At 41.0% G+C, this 14,778-nt stretch overlaps 1 long non-coding RNA gene and 1 other non-coding gene across 2 annotated transcripts; both read left to right on the top strand.

Annotated features, from left to right (window-relative positions):
* The first annotated feature begins 677 nt into the window (after positions 1-677).
* On the top strand, positions 678-7,514 carry LOC141739288 (uncharacterized). Its single transcript, XR_012585657.1, has 3 exons — positions 678-817; positions 4,966-5,084; positions 5,374-7,514. It is a non-coding gene; the product is annotated as an uncharacterized LOC141739288 (long non-coding RNA).
* LOC141739927 (small nucleolar RNA SNORD123) lies at positions 4,808-4,876 on the top strand. The gene has a single exon (XR_012585842.1). It is a non-coding gene; the product is annotated as a small nucleolar RNA SNORD123 (small nucleolar RNA).
* Positions 7,515-14,778: the final 7,264 nt, after the last annotated feature.

Below are 14,778 nucleotides of genomic sequence, written 5' to 3'. Positions count from 1 at the left end.
TTTTTTCTTTACTTACCGCAGCCCAAAAAAAAACATGACCCGAGGCTTCTCCTCGCAATCAGATCTGAGCAGGGCCGCCCCAGCGCCGGTACAACTAAGCACAACAAATCCTGGCGAGCTGCGGCACGGCGACAGCGGGAGGGAAGGAGGGAAAGAGGGAGGGAGAAGGGGGAGAGGTGGCGAGCGAGGGGCAGCTCTGCGGGTACCGGGGTCCGCAGGGGCTCCCGCGGGATGCTGGGGGTGGGGGGGCGGAAGCAGACGCAGCGCCGGTGCCCGGGACTCCGGGGCCAGGTGAAGGCGCCGCCGGATCCGGGCTAGAGGAGGCGAAGGGGAGCCGGGCGCCAGCGGCTGCCCCGGGACGGGAGGGGAACGGGAGCGCCCGCCTGTGCGGAGGCTGCGCCCAGCCGGCTCCCCCGCACACGGCGCCCTCCGGCGAGCCAGATCCCCGCGTCCCGTCCCCGGGCCTCTGACTGTGGCCGGCGCGGAGACGCACGTCCCCGTCCCCGTCCCCGTCCCCGTCCCCGTCCCCGTCCCGCTGAGCTGTCCGGGTGAGCCGCCAGCCCCCGCGCTGCGCTGCGCGGCTCGTCGCGGAGGAGCGCGGCCGCTGACATTTTTCGCGACCACGTAAAAAGCCTGCGGCGAGTCCCTCTCCGCCCCCCTCTCCTCCTCTCCCCTCCCCTCCCGGCACGGGTCGACGTGTCAGCCCCGAAAGTTTATTTTTAGGCCCTGGGAGAGTTCCCTATAAAGGTCCCGCGGCGGGAGCGGGGCGGTGAGACGTGGCAGTGCGCGGCCGAGGCGCGCAAGCATCTTCCCCCAGGTACGTACGGCTGCGTTTCCGCGCTGACGGGGTTTTCGACGCGTGCTTTTGTGTTTAGCCAGCCCATCTGTGTTAAAGCAGGAGGTTATTTTTGTTCGTGCATGTATTATAATGAATTCCATCAAAGTTGGTGTGGGTTGGTTTGGTTTTTTTTTTCTTTTATGGCAGCATTTGCACGTTTCTTACTACCAAACCGCAGCAAAAACTGACTTGCGTTGTTTGCACAAGACTAAAAGCAATGAGAGTTTATTAAAACAAACAAAACCATGGAATTGATCCATGCGAGAGTAATCCTATAAAAATATACTTAATTAAAACAACCAGAATCAAAATTTATCTGCAAGCCAAAATGTTGCAAATCCAAATTGCCTTGAAACATCCAGCTCAAGGGCGAATGTGACTTTGGCTGTGTTATAAAAGAAACTTGTTCAAGGAGAAACTTTAATGAAAGTTTGAAATTATCTTTAAAAATGAAGCTCTGGAATTTGGAACATTCTTTCTGTTTGCTTCTTGGTATTAGGGAAAAAAAAAACCCAACCTCAACCAAACCACAAAAGAAAATACTAAAAGCCAAACTTTTTTTCCATTACAGTCATGTAACCCTGACAGTCAAGGATGTTTCCTTATTTGTAACAATACAGTTTTCTAAGACACCAATGTAATGCATATTTACGTAGGATCACTTTCCTGTGAAATTTCCTTATCTCCAGAAAATACTTGTATAGAAAATAAAAAAATCCATTTTATGCCTAAAAATTGCCATCAAAGTGACTGCAGATATAGGATGATTCACGTATGTACCCCATTGACTTGGAGTATTTTTAAGATGTATCTGTGCGCATCAGCAAGTCCCATGCTTTGTATGTATCACCACCTATTACAACAGCTTTAGACTACTTCTTTTTAAAGAGGAGGTCTACTTGTTTTTCCAACTGCTGTGGAAAAAAAAATACCCAAGCAGCCATACTTTATCTCGGAAAAGTAAGCACTTTGTATGCAAAAACAACAGCCAGTAAAAAAAGGTCAAAATTTTAGCACTTGGAGTGATGTACCATTTTAGCCCCTAACAATTCATCTGCAGTTTGTCTATGAAACAATGGGCACACATGTAAAAAATTTTAAAAATAAGAAAATTAAAAAAGACTTTTATAGCTTTATATGATACTGGATTAATGATGTACAGTACATCCTAAGCAAAATTCCACTGAAATCATACTTTCTCTGTATCATCCCCAGGGGTTTTAAGTCATGTGCTTTATAGCTAAGTACCAATCTCATGGAAGAACAACAATCACGTCAATGATTAATTGTTTCATTTTATTTCATTCTGAGAAGCTCATGGGCAAAGATGCATGAAACTGGCCTGATATTAACCATATTTGAAATAAAGCTGCAAAAATGTAACATTATTTAATGTTACGTGTTACTCTGTGCTGTGTCTGAGTGTAAAGTTAAGTCTGATGAGTTGAGCGAGTGAGAGGAGCCATTTTAGGCAAAGCAATTCCCAGACATACTCCTGCAAGTAGTGGCTGAGGGGTTCTGGGGTCTGTACAGGTACCTTGCACAGTGGTGTCTCGATCCCAGGGTAAGCCTCTGTGTGTTACTATAGAATCATAGAATCATAGAATCATAGAATTGTTGAGGTTGGAAGGGACCTTTAAGATCATCGAGTCCAACCTTTAGCCTACCCTGACAAGAGCCACTTCTAAACCGTGTCCCTCAGTGCCCCATCTACCCTTTTTTTAAACACCTCCAGGGATGGTGAATCCACCACCTCCCTGGGCAGCCTATTCCAATGTTTAATAACCCTTTCAGTGAAAAAATGTCTCCTAATATCTAATCTAAACCTCCCCTGACGTAACTTGAACCCGTTTCCCCTTGTCCTATCACTTGTCACCAGGGAGAAGAGGTCAGCCCCCATCTCTCTACAACCTCCTTTCAGGTAGTTGTAGAGGGTGATAAGGTCTCCCCTCAGCCTCCTCTTCTCCAGGCTAAACAACCCCAGCTCCCTCAGTCGTTCTTCATAAGGTTTGTCCTCCAGACCCCTCACCAGCTTTGTAGCCCTTCTCTGGACACGCTCCAACACCTCAATGTCCCTCTTGTAGCGAGGGGCCCAAAACTGAACGCAGTACTCGAGGTGGGGCCTCACCAGTGCCGAGTACAGGGGGATGATCACTTCCCTAGTCCAAGATAAATAAGGATATCCTAGCATAATCTAGAAGTATTAGGCTGAGAGTAGGGGAGAAAGGAGCAGGAGAAGCCCTACTATCTGATTTAAAGAAAGAAAAAAAACCCTCGGAGGATCCAGTCCCAGTTCCATCCAGCCTTCCTTCCAGTACAGATCTCTTCCTCCTCTGCCCTGTATTTGCCTGTCATTATATTTCTCACTGTTACTAATTCTTGATCCCTCCTTCCAACAAAATGAAGCCAAGCATGCCAAGGGATGTGAAAGCGGGAAGGTACGGCAGTTGGAAGAGGAAAGGTTGCACAGCACCTTCAGGCTTTTGGCCAGTTTGGTGGGAAGCCAGATTTCAGCTCCTCCCTGTGGTGGCAGGATATAAGGAGTGTTAGAAAGCAGGGAAGGGGGGTGAATTTCCATCTGTTTAGGTCGGAAAGCCATGGTGTAAGGGAAGGCTTGTCTTCACATTACCCGTCAAAAGCACCTTGGATCGTATGTCTGTCTTTCATCATTTAGAAAAACAAAGTCAGATACTGTAAGCCCAAAGTTTAAGTTAGGTTAAAAGGAAAAAGAAAGGAAAAAAAAATAAAAAAAAAGAAGGAGGAATTAGCTTCAGTAAAACTGAGCCTTGAGCTATGCTTCCATCATAGGGAAAAGACCTCGCTTGCTTCACAATGACAGAGTTCAAAGGCTTTATTTCCATTGCATTTTGCTTTTTTCACTCCACTGAAAACATTAGTTATTGTTGTTTAATTCATGAGAAACACGCAGGGAAAAACTTTGAAATCTCACAGTTAATTGCCTGCTTTGTTTTTTCAACCACATCATCTGTTACTCAGGAGAAACCCTCCTGGTGACCAGAAACTTTCCAGAGCAGACCAGCCAGGAGCATGGTGCATGTGAACAACCTCCCTTTCTTGAGCCAATGCTAAAGAACAGAGAGTTTGTGCAGTCTGGTATCTGGCTTACGTGACCTCCCTGAGAGACCTATTCATCAGGTCTACATCGCTGTTTCTTTCCCATTGAGATTCAGGAAAGTATTTGATCTGCTGCATTTGAGTTGTGTGAGTCCTCAGCATTCCCACCTGCATCGAGCAAAGTCGATCCAAGGCTGGATCATCGTGACTGCCATATTTGATTGTCATCCTTATTTGAATGTCATCTGTACCTCAGATGGTTCTGGTAGGGAAGCATCCCATTAAAAAGCAGGACGCGCAAGGCTGTAGCTGTGTATCCCCAGTAGTGCCCATCCCGGTAGCAGACACAAGTTCAGACTGAGCAAACTTTTAATTGTTTTAGCAAAAGACACCATTGCAATACTTGCTGTAAATCCCAGGGAAATAAATGTCAGAGTTACAGACTGTCTCCTGTATTCTGTCAAATTATTGTCTCGCATTACGTGCTGTATTTAAAGGTTACACCGACCAGTATCTGTAATATCCGTGCATTAGGAACGGCAAGATGAGATTCTAAACTACTTGGCTTTTGAGAGCTAGATGTTCTTCTGATGAGTTTATATTTACCGTTTGTGATCAAAAAGGAGAATAAAGTATTTCTCATGGTATTTGTATGATTTAGGCTCTTTACAAACAAAATGGTTTAATTTTATGAATGCTTAGGTGATACTTTTGACAAAACTACATAATATAAATAAATGCGCACTTGCATTTGTAAATCTATGAGCTGATTTTTACTAATTGCCTCTTTCTTTTCATTACGGTCTCTGACAGATAAGGCAGTTAAAGAAGCTGTTACATGAGCTTTAAATAAGGGCTGTCTAACTTCAAGTCCCTAAAAGTAGTCGGATATTTGGTGAAAGTGATGAATTCTTGGGTACAGATTCATATGATCTGAAAAAGCCATCCATTTCCTGATTCACCTTCATATCTCCTCCAGGAAAAAAAGGAATATTTTACAATGAATACCTGCAGCCAATCAATTTCTATGTGTGTGTTTTTATATCTTTCAGCCACTTCCTTGAACTGATACATTCAAAATGAAGAGGAAGACAGGAGTGAGAATGAAGAATGCCTTGGAGAAATCCAGTCAAAAAATTTGAGGAGTAGAAATAATAGGAAATATTAACAGGTCTGCTCTCTTAAATAGGTCAGAATATGGACTGAAATTCTGAAAAGTAACAAACCATGATCCCTATTAAATTTGTATCGAGATTCACAGAATTTTTAAATTAATACATAAAAATATTAGCATGTTTTTCCCTCTGCTTTGGATGATAATGTATTCTGCTGCCTCACACAACTTTCTTTATATATACTAATTTAAGTTTTAATTTTTTGGTTGTTAGTCCTAAGACGCCTTCTTAAAGTAAGCCAGGCTGTATATTAGCAATATATTAGTTGCTTCTCTCTGTCTGCAGGTTGAATGCTGAATCCAATGCTGAATCATTGGATTCCTGTGCTACTACATCACCCAGCAGTACAAGTGGAATTTGGATAAAGAGTACATACATATGACCTTCTCGCTGCCAAATGGTCTAAAGCACAAGATATGCAGCTCACGTAGAGTTCAGGCTTTTGTGATGGCCTTTTTGGGGATATGTGTGTAGAGAGGATACTTGGCCTAACTCCTGCCTTCATAGAATTAGAAGAAATCGTAACTGGCTGGGCAGTCCTAATACTTGGGCAACGTTTCTGTGACACTGTTCTGGCATTAGGAGCTCTAAATCAAGTTAACCCCGGGAAAGCGCACCGAGCAGGCAGTGAGGCATATGGAACGGGTAGTGATGGTGGAGTTGTCTGTGCACAAGAATTTCATAGTAAATTCTCCAAGTAGGCCAACCCCCTAAGTCACTTTTTAAAAGTGATTTAGCTAAATTAGAGCAAACCCCTGTGTGAACATTCTTGGTTTGCTTTTGGGCATATCTTAGATCCACTAAAACAATGCATGTAAATTAAGTAGAAATGACCAAAAAAAGACTAATCAGGAAAGGCTTTTCCTATGAAGAGTTTCACTGGCTGTCTTTAATGAGAGTTCATTTACCCCTTTAGTTAAACGCAGGCAGCATATTCATGTGACCAAGTTCTCACTCACCCTCTGCCCTTTCACTCTCCAAGACTCACAGTGAACACAATAAGCTAGAAGTAATTGTCAAGAGGGTTTACGTAGGAAGTAAGACAGTCAGGAGCTTAGTAAGATGCCTGATGTATTATAATAAATTCATTTTTCCAGCATACGTTCCCTATCAGATCAGATCATTTATCAGCAATAAAAGTTACAAGTCCAATTCAAGTGGTATTTTCTGCACTGGTTCCTACACGGTGTTCAGTTGCCTGTTAGGAAAAAAACTAGGTGGTGTTACTTACAACCAGTCTTTTTAGTCTGGAATCGTTAAAAAACCAAAATGCTTAACAACTTGAAAGTGGCGATAGAAGTAGTATTAGGCAAAGACAATAGAGAAAATAAATTAAAACTAATGAGTGTTCATCACTGAGAAACTAAAATCAAAAAAGATCAAAACCCTTCTGAATTTATTTACTTTGCTGATTTTACTTGGATACTCTAAACACCCGCCTCACAGTCTGGTCTTCTGTCCCGTCATTAGTCTAAGTCACGTCAGACTAGAGCGATAGGAGTGTAAGGAGGTACCTACGTCGCCTTAGACTTGAAAGGGAGCCCAGCCCACAGCCCTGCAAAGTGTTTGTGCATCACAGGTGGCACTTGTGGATTTAGCAGCTCTGTTCTGCCTGTCTCTGATCAAGGTCAAACATGTTAAGTGTCAAACATACGTGAGGGAGATCCCCCTGCCAAGTGTTGTTTGTAAGAGCAGATGCTGTGGGCTGTGAATTGGGAACCGTGGATATTGGACTCGCATCATACTGTTGTTAATACCCTGGTTTGCATCTGATCACTGCCCCAGATCCCTCCCATACAGGACACAAGCGTCATTTTTTTAATATTTTTCAAAAGTCACCGATGAGCAGCACCAAAAATGTGTGCAAACCCCTGATGAGCTGAACTCTGCAGTCGCGCCTTTAGCCTTCATCCAGTGCTCTGCCCCAAAGCGATGCTCAAAACAAAGGGATCCCACCATTTCCCAGACAGCTGTGAACTTTCCTGTCAAAATATAGCGCATCTGATTATTGCAGGCAGTCCATTTAAAAGTGTACAACTTATTTTCTACTGTAAGTTGGGTTTTTTTTCATTCAAATGTGCATAAATCAGCCTGCATTGTGACTATGTCAGTTCAGGGTATAAGGGAGACGATGTTCCTTGATGAATAAAAGTAGGAAGCAGTAGATTAGAGGAAGATGGAATTAATGTGCGCTCGGTGATCCATATTCTAGTACTACCTAACATTTGAGTGTTTAACTTACTGCCCTTAAGATTCTGCTAATGTCCGATGTTTGCTCTAAGTTCAATTATTAAATTTGTGTCCCCCTTATTGCTTTCTGTAGCCTGAAACAGTGGTAATTATTGAAATTATTTCAATCACAAGTATGATACTCAAAATGGTTTTATAGTTTTCTTTGTATTTTATTTAATAAAAACTGTTCCCTTAAAAATATAGCGGGTTAATTATTCGTAGTTTTGGCTGGACACATGAAAACATGTAAGAGATTTTGCTGAAGAACAGAAAACCTAGCCCGAGTCAGCTCCAAGAAGCCAAAATGTGATTTTCCAAACCTGACGTTTCAGAAAATAAGCCTCACTACAAAAAGCTTATAAGCTTATCAGGAGAGGGGATGTCCAGACATACTATCAAAGAGCAAGAGCTTTTTTTTTTTTTTTTTTGCAGTTAGACCCAGTTACACTTAGATTACTGAGGATTTTTATTGCATAGTAAGACTTGGGTGTTCATAAAAGAGATCAGGTTAGAGGAAGAAAACTGAAAACAATGTTAACCTTGTAAGTCAGTCCACCATCGTGCTTTAAATGCTACCGGAAGACACCAAAAGGAGACCCAAGACTATAACGTCCACATGCCTTGAAGTACCTCTTGTCTCTAACGGACATTCTCAATTCAGAGCAGAAGCTGAGGGTCTGCGAGGTGGGGTGGGGTGTGCGCTGATGCTGCTACGTAAACAAAATAAGACTCGTCGCTGTTGGTTCTTCGGTCAGCCGTATGTTTACAAAGATTATGAAGGCTAAAATTTTAAAAATAGTTGTAGCATGACAAAACTGTTACTGAAATAATTTGCATAATAATGCCCTATTTCGATCGGGTTTGGCAGCTGTGGACAGAGATTCTAATTTAAAAGACGAGAGTGAGTAAAGGAAGAAATACATAGGAGCTACGTGGCTATATTCTAATAATCAATTCCTTCTACTACCAAAAGGAGTGTTAATAATAGGACTTACTCAACAAGTGGAAAAAACCTTTAATTATCTCAAGAAAAAAAGGAGAAAAAAAAAAAACTTTGATCCAACTGCAGCCCAAAGCCTCCATGCCTGCCGACATTCTTGACTTTTCACAAAACTAGGCTATGCTTTATGCCCCAAAGACACAGAAACTTGGACCACAAGACAAGAACTAATTCTAAAGTTAAGGACTGATCTGAAGAAAAATATTCCCAAACGCATTCATTTTGAGCACTTCGTAAAAGTGGATAACTAGCACAAAAGAAGAGACACGTTTGTTCCAAAGTGTGTATGCATAGAAGGAAATCATCCAGGAAAAAAATAAAAATCTGACACATATTCATTAGCATCAGGTTCTGGGAGAGTTTTACATAGTGATTTCTCCATGAGACAGGAGCAAAGACAATGTCATAGCAGCTGCATGTGGAAACAAGCAGCTCTGTGAAAAAATCTGTTGAAGCCTGATTTCACAAGGCTGAGTCTTATGTCTCAGGTCCTCCTGCTTTCCATACACTGGGAAATGTGTGAACTCTGCTCTTCCATCCCTCATGTTCTTGCTGTTCTCCCCGTGTCTTCTAGCCTCCTGCCCTCCCAGCCTAACACCCCCAGCCGGGCAGGGTACAACTGTGATGACCATGCGTGAGCTCGATACTGGGTGCTGGCTCTTTGACCAGTGGACTACTGGTGACCACTAGCTACCATGCACACTGCCTCCAAGAGGCTGGCAGGGGTCAAAAATGTGCTCTGTAGTCCAGATGGGACTGTTCAGTGATTTCAAAGACTATTAGAGATTGACTGACAGCTTAATCATCATTGTAGGCAACCAGGATAGAAAAAGAAGGTTTTTTAAATCCTGGCATTGTATTTTCATAAAGCAACTTCTTTGTTGTGGGTTTTTTTAGTTAGATCTATAAGTTTTCTCAAATTAGAGCAACAATGCAAATATTTGCATATACACCCAAAGTGTAATAAAAAAACAGCAAATATGTTCTTTGCATCTTTGCTCTTTGAATGTTTATTTAATTCACCTGATTTTCCTTCTGATTTGTGGAGCACTGCTGTAAAAGGAGGGGCAACGAGGCCTAGATATTTGTATAGGACAGCCACATTTACATACTCTTCTTTTTAAAAAGAAGTGGTCTCAGTAAGTCATCTCTCTTGGAGGAATTAAGCACAGAGCATCTCCTAAAGACATATCAGATGGTTCAAGTTTGTTACCTTTTTACTGGTTCAGGTAGTTCAGGAACTCAGGTTTGGTCTACATGCATTAACGACTGGTTTTCTAAACTATTCATGTTGTTAGGTTTTTTTTTCTTTTAGAGAGGGAACTGGAGAGATGTTCTATTGTTTGAGGCAAAAAGCATATGAACTGGAAAAGTTCTTTATGGTCATAAATTCTTTCATTCTGCTGCTGTGACCAAAAGCAACGTGAAAGGTTAGAATACTGCTGTTCGTATAATTTTATTTCACAACAGCTGAGGAAACGACAAGAGTAACATAACTTCCAAACACTTCTAACTCAATGTTTAATGGTTGATGTTCCCAGGGTCAGCAGGCACGGAACTGCCATCAGGAATGTCTGGACATTCTTTACAGCAGATTGTCAGGAAGAGCCTCCCACTTGGCTGACTCAACGGGATCTTTCTTCCTCACTAGATGCAGTAAGAACATCTGTAAACATTTTGAAGTTTTGGTCAACAGCAAATCCTTGGCAAAGATTTTTTTCTGATTTTACTGGGAGCACGAATGGGTTATATCATTTCTAGGTTGATAAAAGCAAAAGCCTTTTAAGGAAATGAAGTGCCTACATTTTCTTGCATACCAATGGGATTTGCAATTAGAGGAAAACTAATAGATACTGTAAATAAATAAAGCTCAAAGTTCCTGCTGTATTCAGTGACATCTTGCAGTACACTGCAAGTCTTAAAAGTGACACAGCATGAAAGAGTACCCTTTAAGACTGAATCAAGTACATTCTGCTTGGAACTCTTTATGAAGAAACACACAAAACAAAATTCAAATGCATATTCTGTATAGTGAAAATGACTGAAGAAATCAGCGAGGAAAGACTTAGAGGGTGGAAAAATACTCTTTGGGTTTGTTAGTCGAGATCATGAAAGAAAACCAGAATTGTGTCTTCTCATTTTAAATTATAGCTTTCCTTTCACTTCTCAAATTCAGATCACTCATCCAAAAATACAGATAACTAACGTATATCCTGTTTGATAACTATGCAACATCAAGAGTATACTTTTTTTGATCTATTTAAGAGCCCAACAAGACTGGTTACTGCCGACACTGCATTGTCATCCATAAGTATCATACCTTAGGAAACCACAGAAGAGTTTATCTCTCTGTGCGTTTACTCAGTGGTTAGCACGACAGGACTCCGGTTTGGCTTGGATCTACCAATGGGTGTTACCATTATATCAAAAAAGTTGATAACGGTCCTTCTATTTGACAGAAAGTTACACACTATGATTTTCTGGGGATGTTGTTACAGATTAACTCTTCAAATATGATGGGGGAAAAAAGCCATAGGTTTTCAGATGTTATGGTCATATATAGAGATCTAAGAATCCCACAACACTGCCAGGACCTAGGAATGGAATGTCTAAATATATCTAATTAAAATATCCTTAAGGGTACATTTAGTTTCTCAGAAATTAGTTACCTAATAAACATATGTCTTTTCTTGGTATTTATTTTCTCCTTTTTCTTACAATTCCCTTCCCTGTAACTGAAATTAAAGTGCTGAAGGAATGAACAAGTCCTACTGATTGTTTTTTTTCTGGTAAGATTATAAATGAAAACACATTTGACTAAAGCCTGTGGAAAATGTAATTTGTTATGTCACAGCAATCACTCAGCATGTGTACAGCTGGGTTTGACGATACCAGACCCTGCTTGTTGTAAAATCAATAGCAATGGCCTCAAGGAAGGAAGGGTAAATGAAGAAAGACTGATGGCTTGTGGGCTCAAAGTAGTTTGGGTCAACGGGAGCTAAAAGAGAATGTTCTAACTTGCCAATGAATTACTATTCCAATGCCAAGGCAGAGGAGTGGAGGAAAAATTAACATCCCATGTCTCATTTCAAAAACATTCCCTGTCTTTTACAGAAGTCCTTTTGATTATTTCAGAATAGAGAAGGGGGAAAACATTGTGCTATGTATCTATACATCACTTAAAACATTTTCTAAAAAGAATAATGAGAGGATAACAAGAATTAAATATCGGATTTTCAATGGAGCTTGCCATAGACTGACTACAATTCCACCCACTTAAAAGGAATCAGCACACCGTTTCTGAAAATCCATCAATGCCCCACTTGTTTGTGTTAGTTCAATTCAATGTGACCTTATTAGAAAAGCTCCACCTTGGAGAAACCCAAGAGCCTTGCACCAGTGTCTGGATCAAAACAGAAACATTTTTATCCCTCCAAAAGTTTGCTATTGCTAGCGTAACACTGAAAATGTAGTGGAAGCATAACGCTCCAGTGCAAACAAGGCTGACATCTCCAGGATCCCACCATGGTGTCAGCCACTGATGGTGGACCAAGAGCTCGGACAGTGCTGTTGTTCTGGAACCGCTTTTTAAGCTGATCTCTAAACACTGCGTGAACAAGCGTACAACGTACTGCAAGTTCTTCTGCAAATAGTAATAACAGAGGACCACATTAAACAAGAATCATAACTCCCTACAAATGTCCCCCTACAGCATCTCCTGACCCTGTCTGATAGCTGGAAAATCTCAGACTCTAGGCTAAGCTCAGCTCCACAATAGAAAGTCAAGAACAAAGAAGGAAAGCTGTAAATGCTTCACAGAATATACTCACTAACGTGAGTGCTTACTTCTATTTTGTGCCTAGGGCGGGAGGATTGTTTGGTATGAAGGAAAAAGAAATGAAAGAGAAGCAGAGATTAAAAGCAAGCAGATGAGGAAAAACAGTAAGATACAAAAAAAGCAAAGTGTAAGGAAAAGGGACAAGGCAAAAATATGGTACCCTTCATTGTGTCAACAAAGTAATAAAACGTTTTCTCAGTACTGTGCCTGAAATCCACCCATCCTTTCCCAAACAGTATTCAGATAGTCCCTCCACTCAGAGCACTCAGATTCTTTAGTGTAAGAGCTGGAATTAGGGCAATGGTCGGTCTAGCCTAAGTATCCTGTCTCTGGTGGCCACCCATATCAAATGCTTAAGAAAGAGTTTAGCAAGGCAAACATAGAGCTGCCCGTCAGTGATTTATGATTTAAAGACATCCAGTAATACAGGATTTTAGTACATTGATACATCCTTCATAGACCTACATTTCCATAATTTATTCCATCACTGACTTTATGCATCCACAGTATCCTAGAATGAGGAATGCCACGGCTGAGGTATGTGTTGAAAAGATTCCCTTTGTTTTTAACACCTTCCCACCTAGTTTCCATTGTCATTGTGTCATAAGACACAGTGACTGATCGTTCCTTATTTGCTTTCTGCAGATCTCACACAATTTTTTGAATCTCAATGTTCTGTCTTCCCAGTCTCTTTTAGGTGGAGAGGCCTTGCTTAATTCATATAGTTCACAAGGAGAAGTGATTTGCCACCTTGCCACCACTTTTTTGTATCCTTGACGCTTCCATTATATTGTTTTTGAGATAGGAGGAATCAGAACCGCAAACAGCATTTTAGGCTTAGGCATGTTATGGATTTATATAGCATTAAACTTCATATAGAAGCAATAGGATGTTCTCCGGGTTGCTCTCTACTCTTTTTTACTAATTCCTAACATTCAGTTCTATTTTTTGACCACCACTGGGAGCTGAGCTGATGCTTTCACAAAAGTAGCTATTTTAACTCCAGTATCTTGTTCCTGACAACAGCAAGTTCAGAATCCATCACTGCTCATGCAAAGTTCATCTTGTTTCCTTCCGTGTGCATCCCATTACACTTACATACGTGGAATTTCGTCTACCCCCTTATCATACACTCACACTGCATTCCGAGGCCTTTCTGCAGAATCTGTAGTTGCTCTTCATCTTTGCTACCCAAAATAACTCCGTGTCATCAGCATGTGCTCAAGTGCCTCTTGCAGTACATGAAGACTACCAGATGAATTTTCATCAGATTGTATTAAACAAAAATGCTAAAAATTAGTATTACAAGTACTTGAGCAAAATGCAACAGAATGCTATAGCTACAAATGTAGAGAGTATTCCACCCTGATCTTAGACAGAGTTTGAAAAAAAAACCCACAAAAATTGTCAGGATTACCACCTTTACACAGAGGGTTTGATTTCCAAACAATTTTCTACAGCTTGGATTATTTCCTTGATGAACAGCATCAGTCTAAGAGATTATTACCAATTTAGTTCAAAATGATCATTTTGAGCCATAACTTTAAGATTCAGTGTTGAATACTGACAAGAACTTTTTGAGCTCAATGTAACCAAAAAATCCAAGCCAAAATTCCAACTGGCATTCAACTGTTTTAAACAACAGTCAGATAGTGAGTCTAGTTATTTCTAGAGCTCTGCTATGGTTACTTAGGAACTGCAAATACGATGACAGTTAATTGTGAATGCATAGCACCAAACTAGATCACAGCTTGCATCAGTGCAACTCATTTCAGCATCTAGTTAGAGCTATAACTGGCCACAATTTAAAACATGGAAGGAATACATGATTTAATCACACAATGGTTCGGGTTGGAAGGGACCTTAAAGATCATCTAGTTCCAACCCCCCTGCCATGGGCAGGGACACCTCCCACTAGACCAGGCTGCTCAAAGCCCCATCCAGCCTGGCCTTGAACACTTCCAGGGGTGGGGCATCCACAGCTTCCCTGGGCAACCTGCGCCAGTGCCTCACCACCCTCACAGGAAAGAATTTAATGCTTTTGGTCAATATGTGCTAAACAGATTAAAATTTCAAACACACAAATCTCCTAGATAATAGGTTGGCCAGCATTTCCACCTACTTTTTATTCCTTATTTTAACAAAAAAAAATAATAGTAATAGTTAATTGATGTAAAAATACATTTTTCAAAGACCCCGTTAATACTATCTGCGATAAATGAGGAAAACTAAAAAGAGGGGTTGTGATGAAAAAAAAGGTGGATGAAGAAATAACTCTTTTGTGGAAAAGCTTAGTTATATTCTTCATGTAATATGCCTCTCTGGCTTCTGAATACATTGAAAAAAATTAAAAGAAATCTTTGCAGTCAAAAAGAGAAACATAAGTTGTTAAAATGAGAAAAAAACAGAATATAGTTGAAACCAAACAAATACTAGGATCAATATCCTTTCAAGGCACCTGACTTTGTTATGATAATTCCTATTTTCAGGTATTCAATTAATGCTGAGTATGAAAGCGTGGCTGAGTCATCGCTCCCAGTGCATGCAGCGGGTTCATAGCTGACTGCATTTCCTTCCCCTTTATGCAGAGATTTAAGAAAAAAGCTGAACAGGTAGCTAC

Source organism: Larus michahellis, chromosome 2, assembly GCF_964199755.1.
Source record: "Larus michahellis chromosome 2, bLarMic1.1, whole genome shotgun sequence".
Taxonomy (NCBI): Eukaryota; Metazoa; Chordata; class Aves; order Charadriiformes; family Laridae; genus Larus; species Larus michahellis.
The sequence above is the reverse complement of the archived record's forward strand: the minus strand, read 5'-3'. Positions and strand labels throughout refer to the sequence as shown.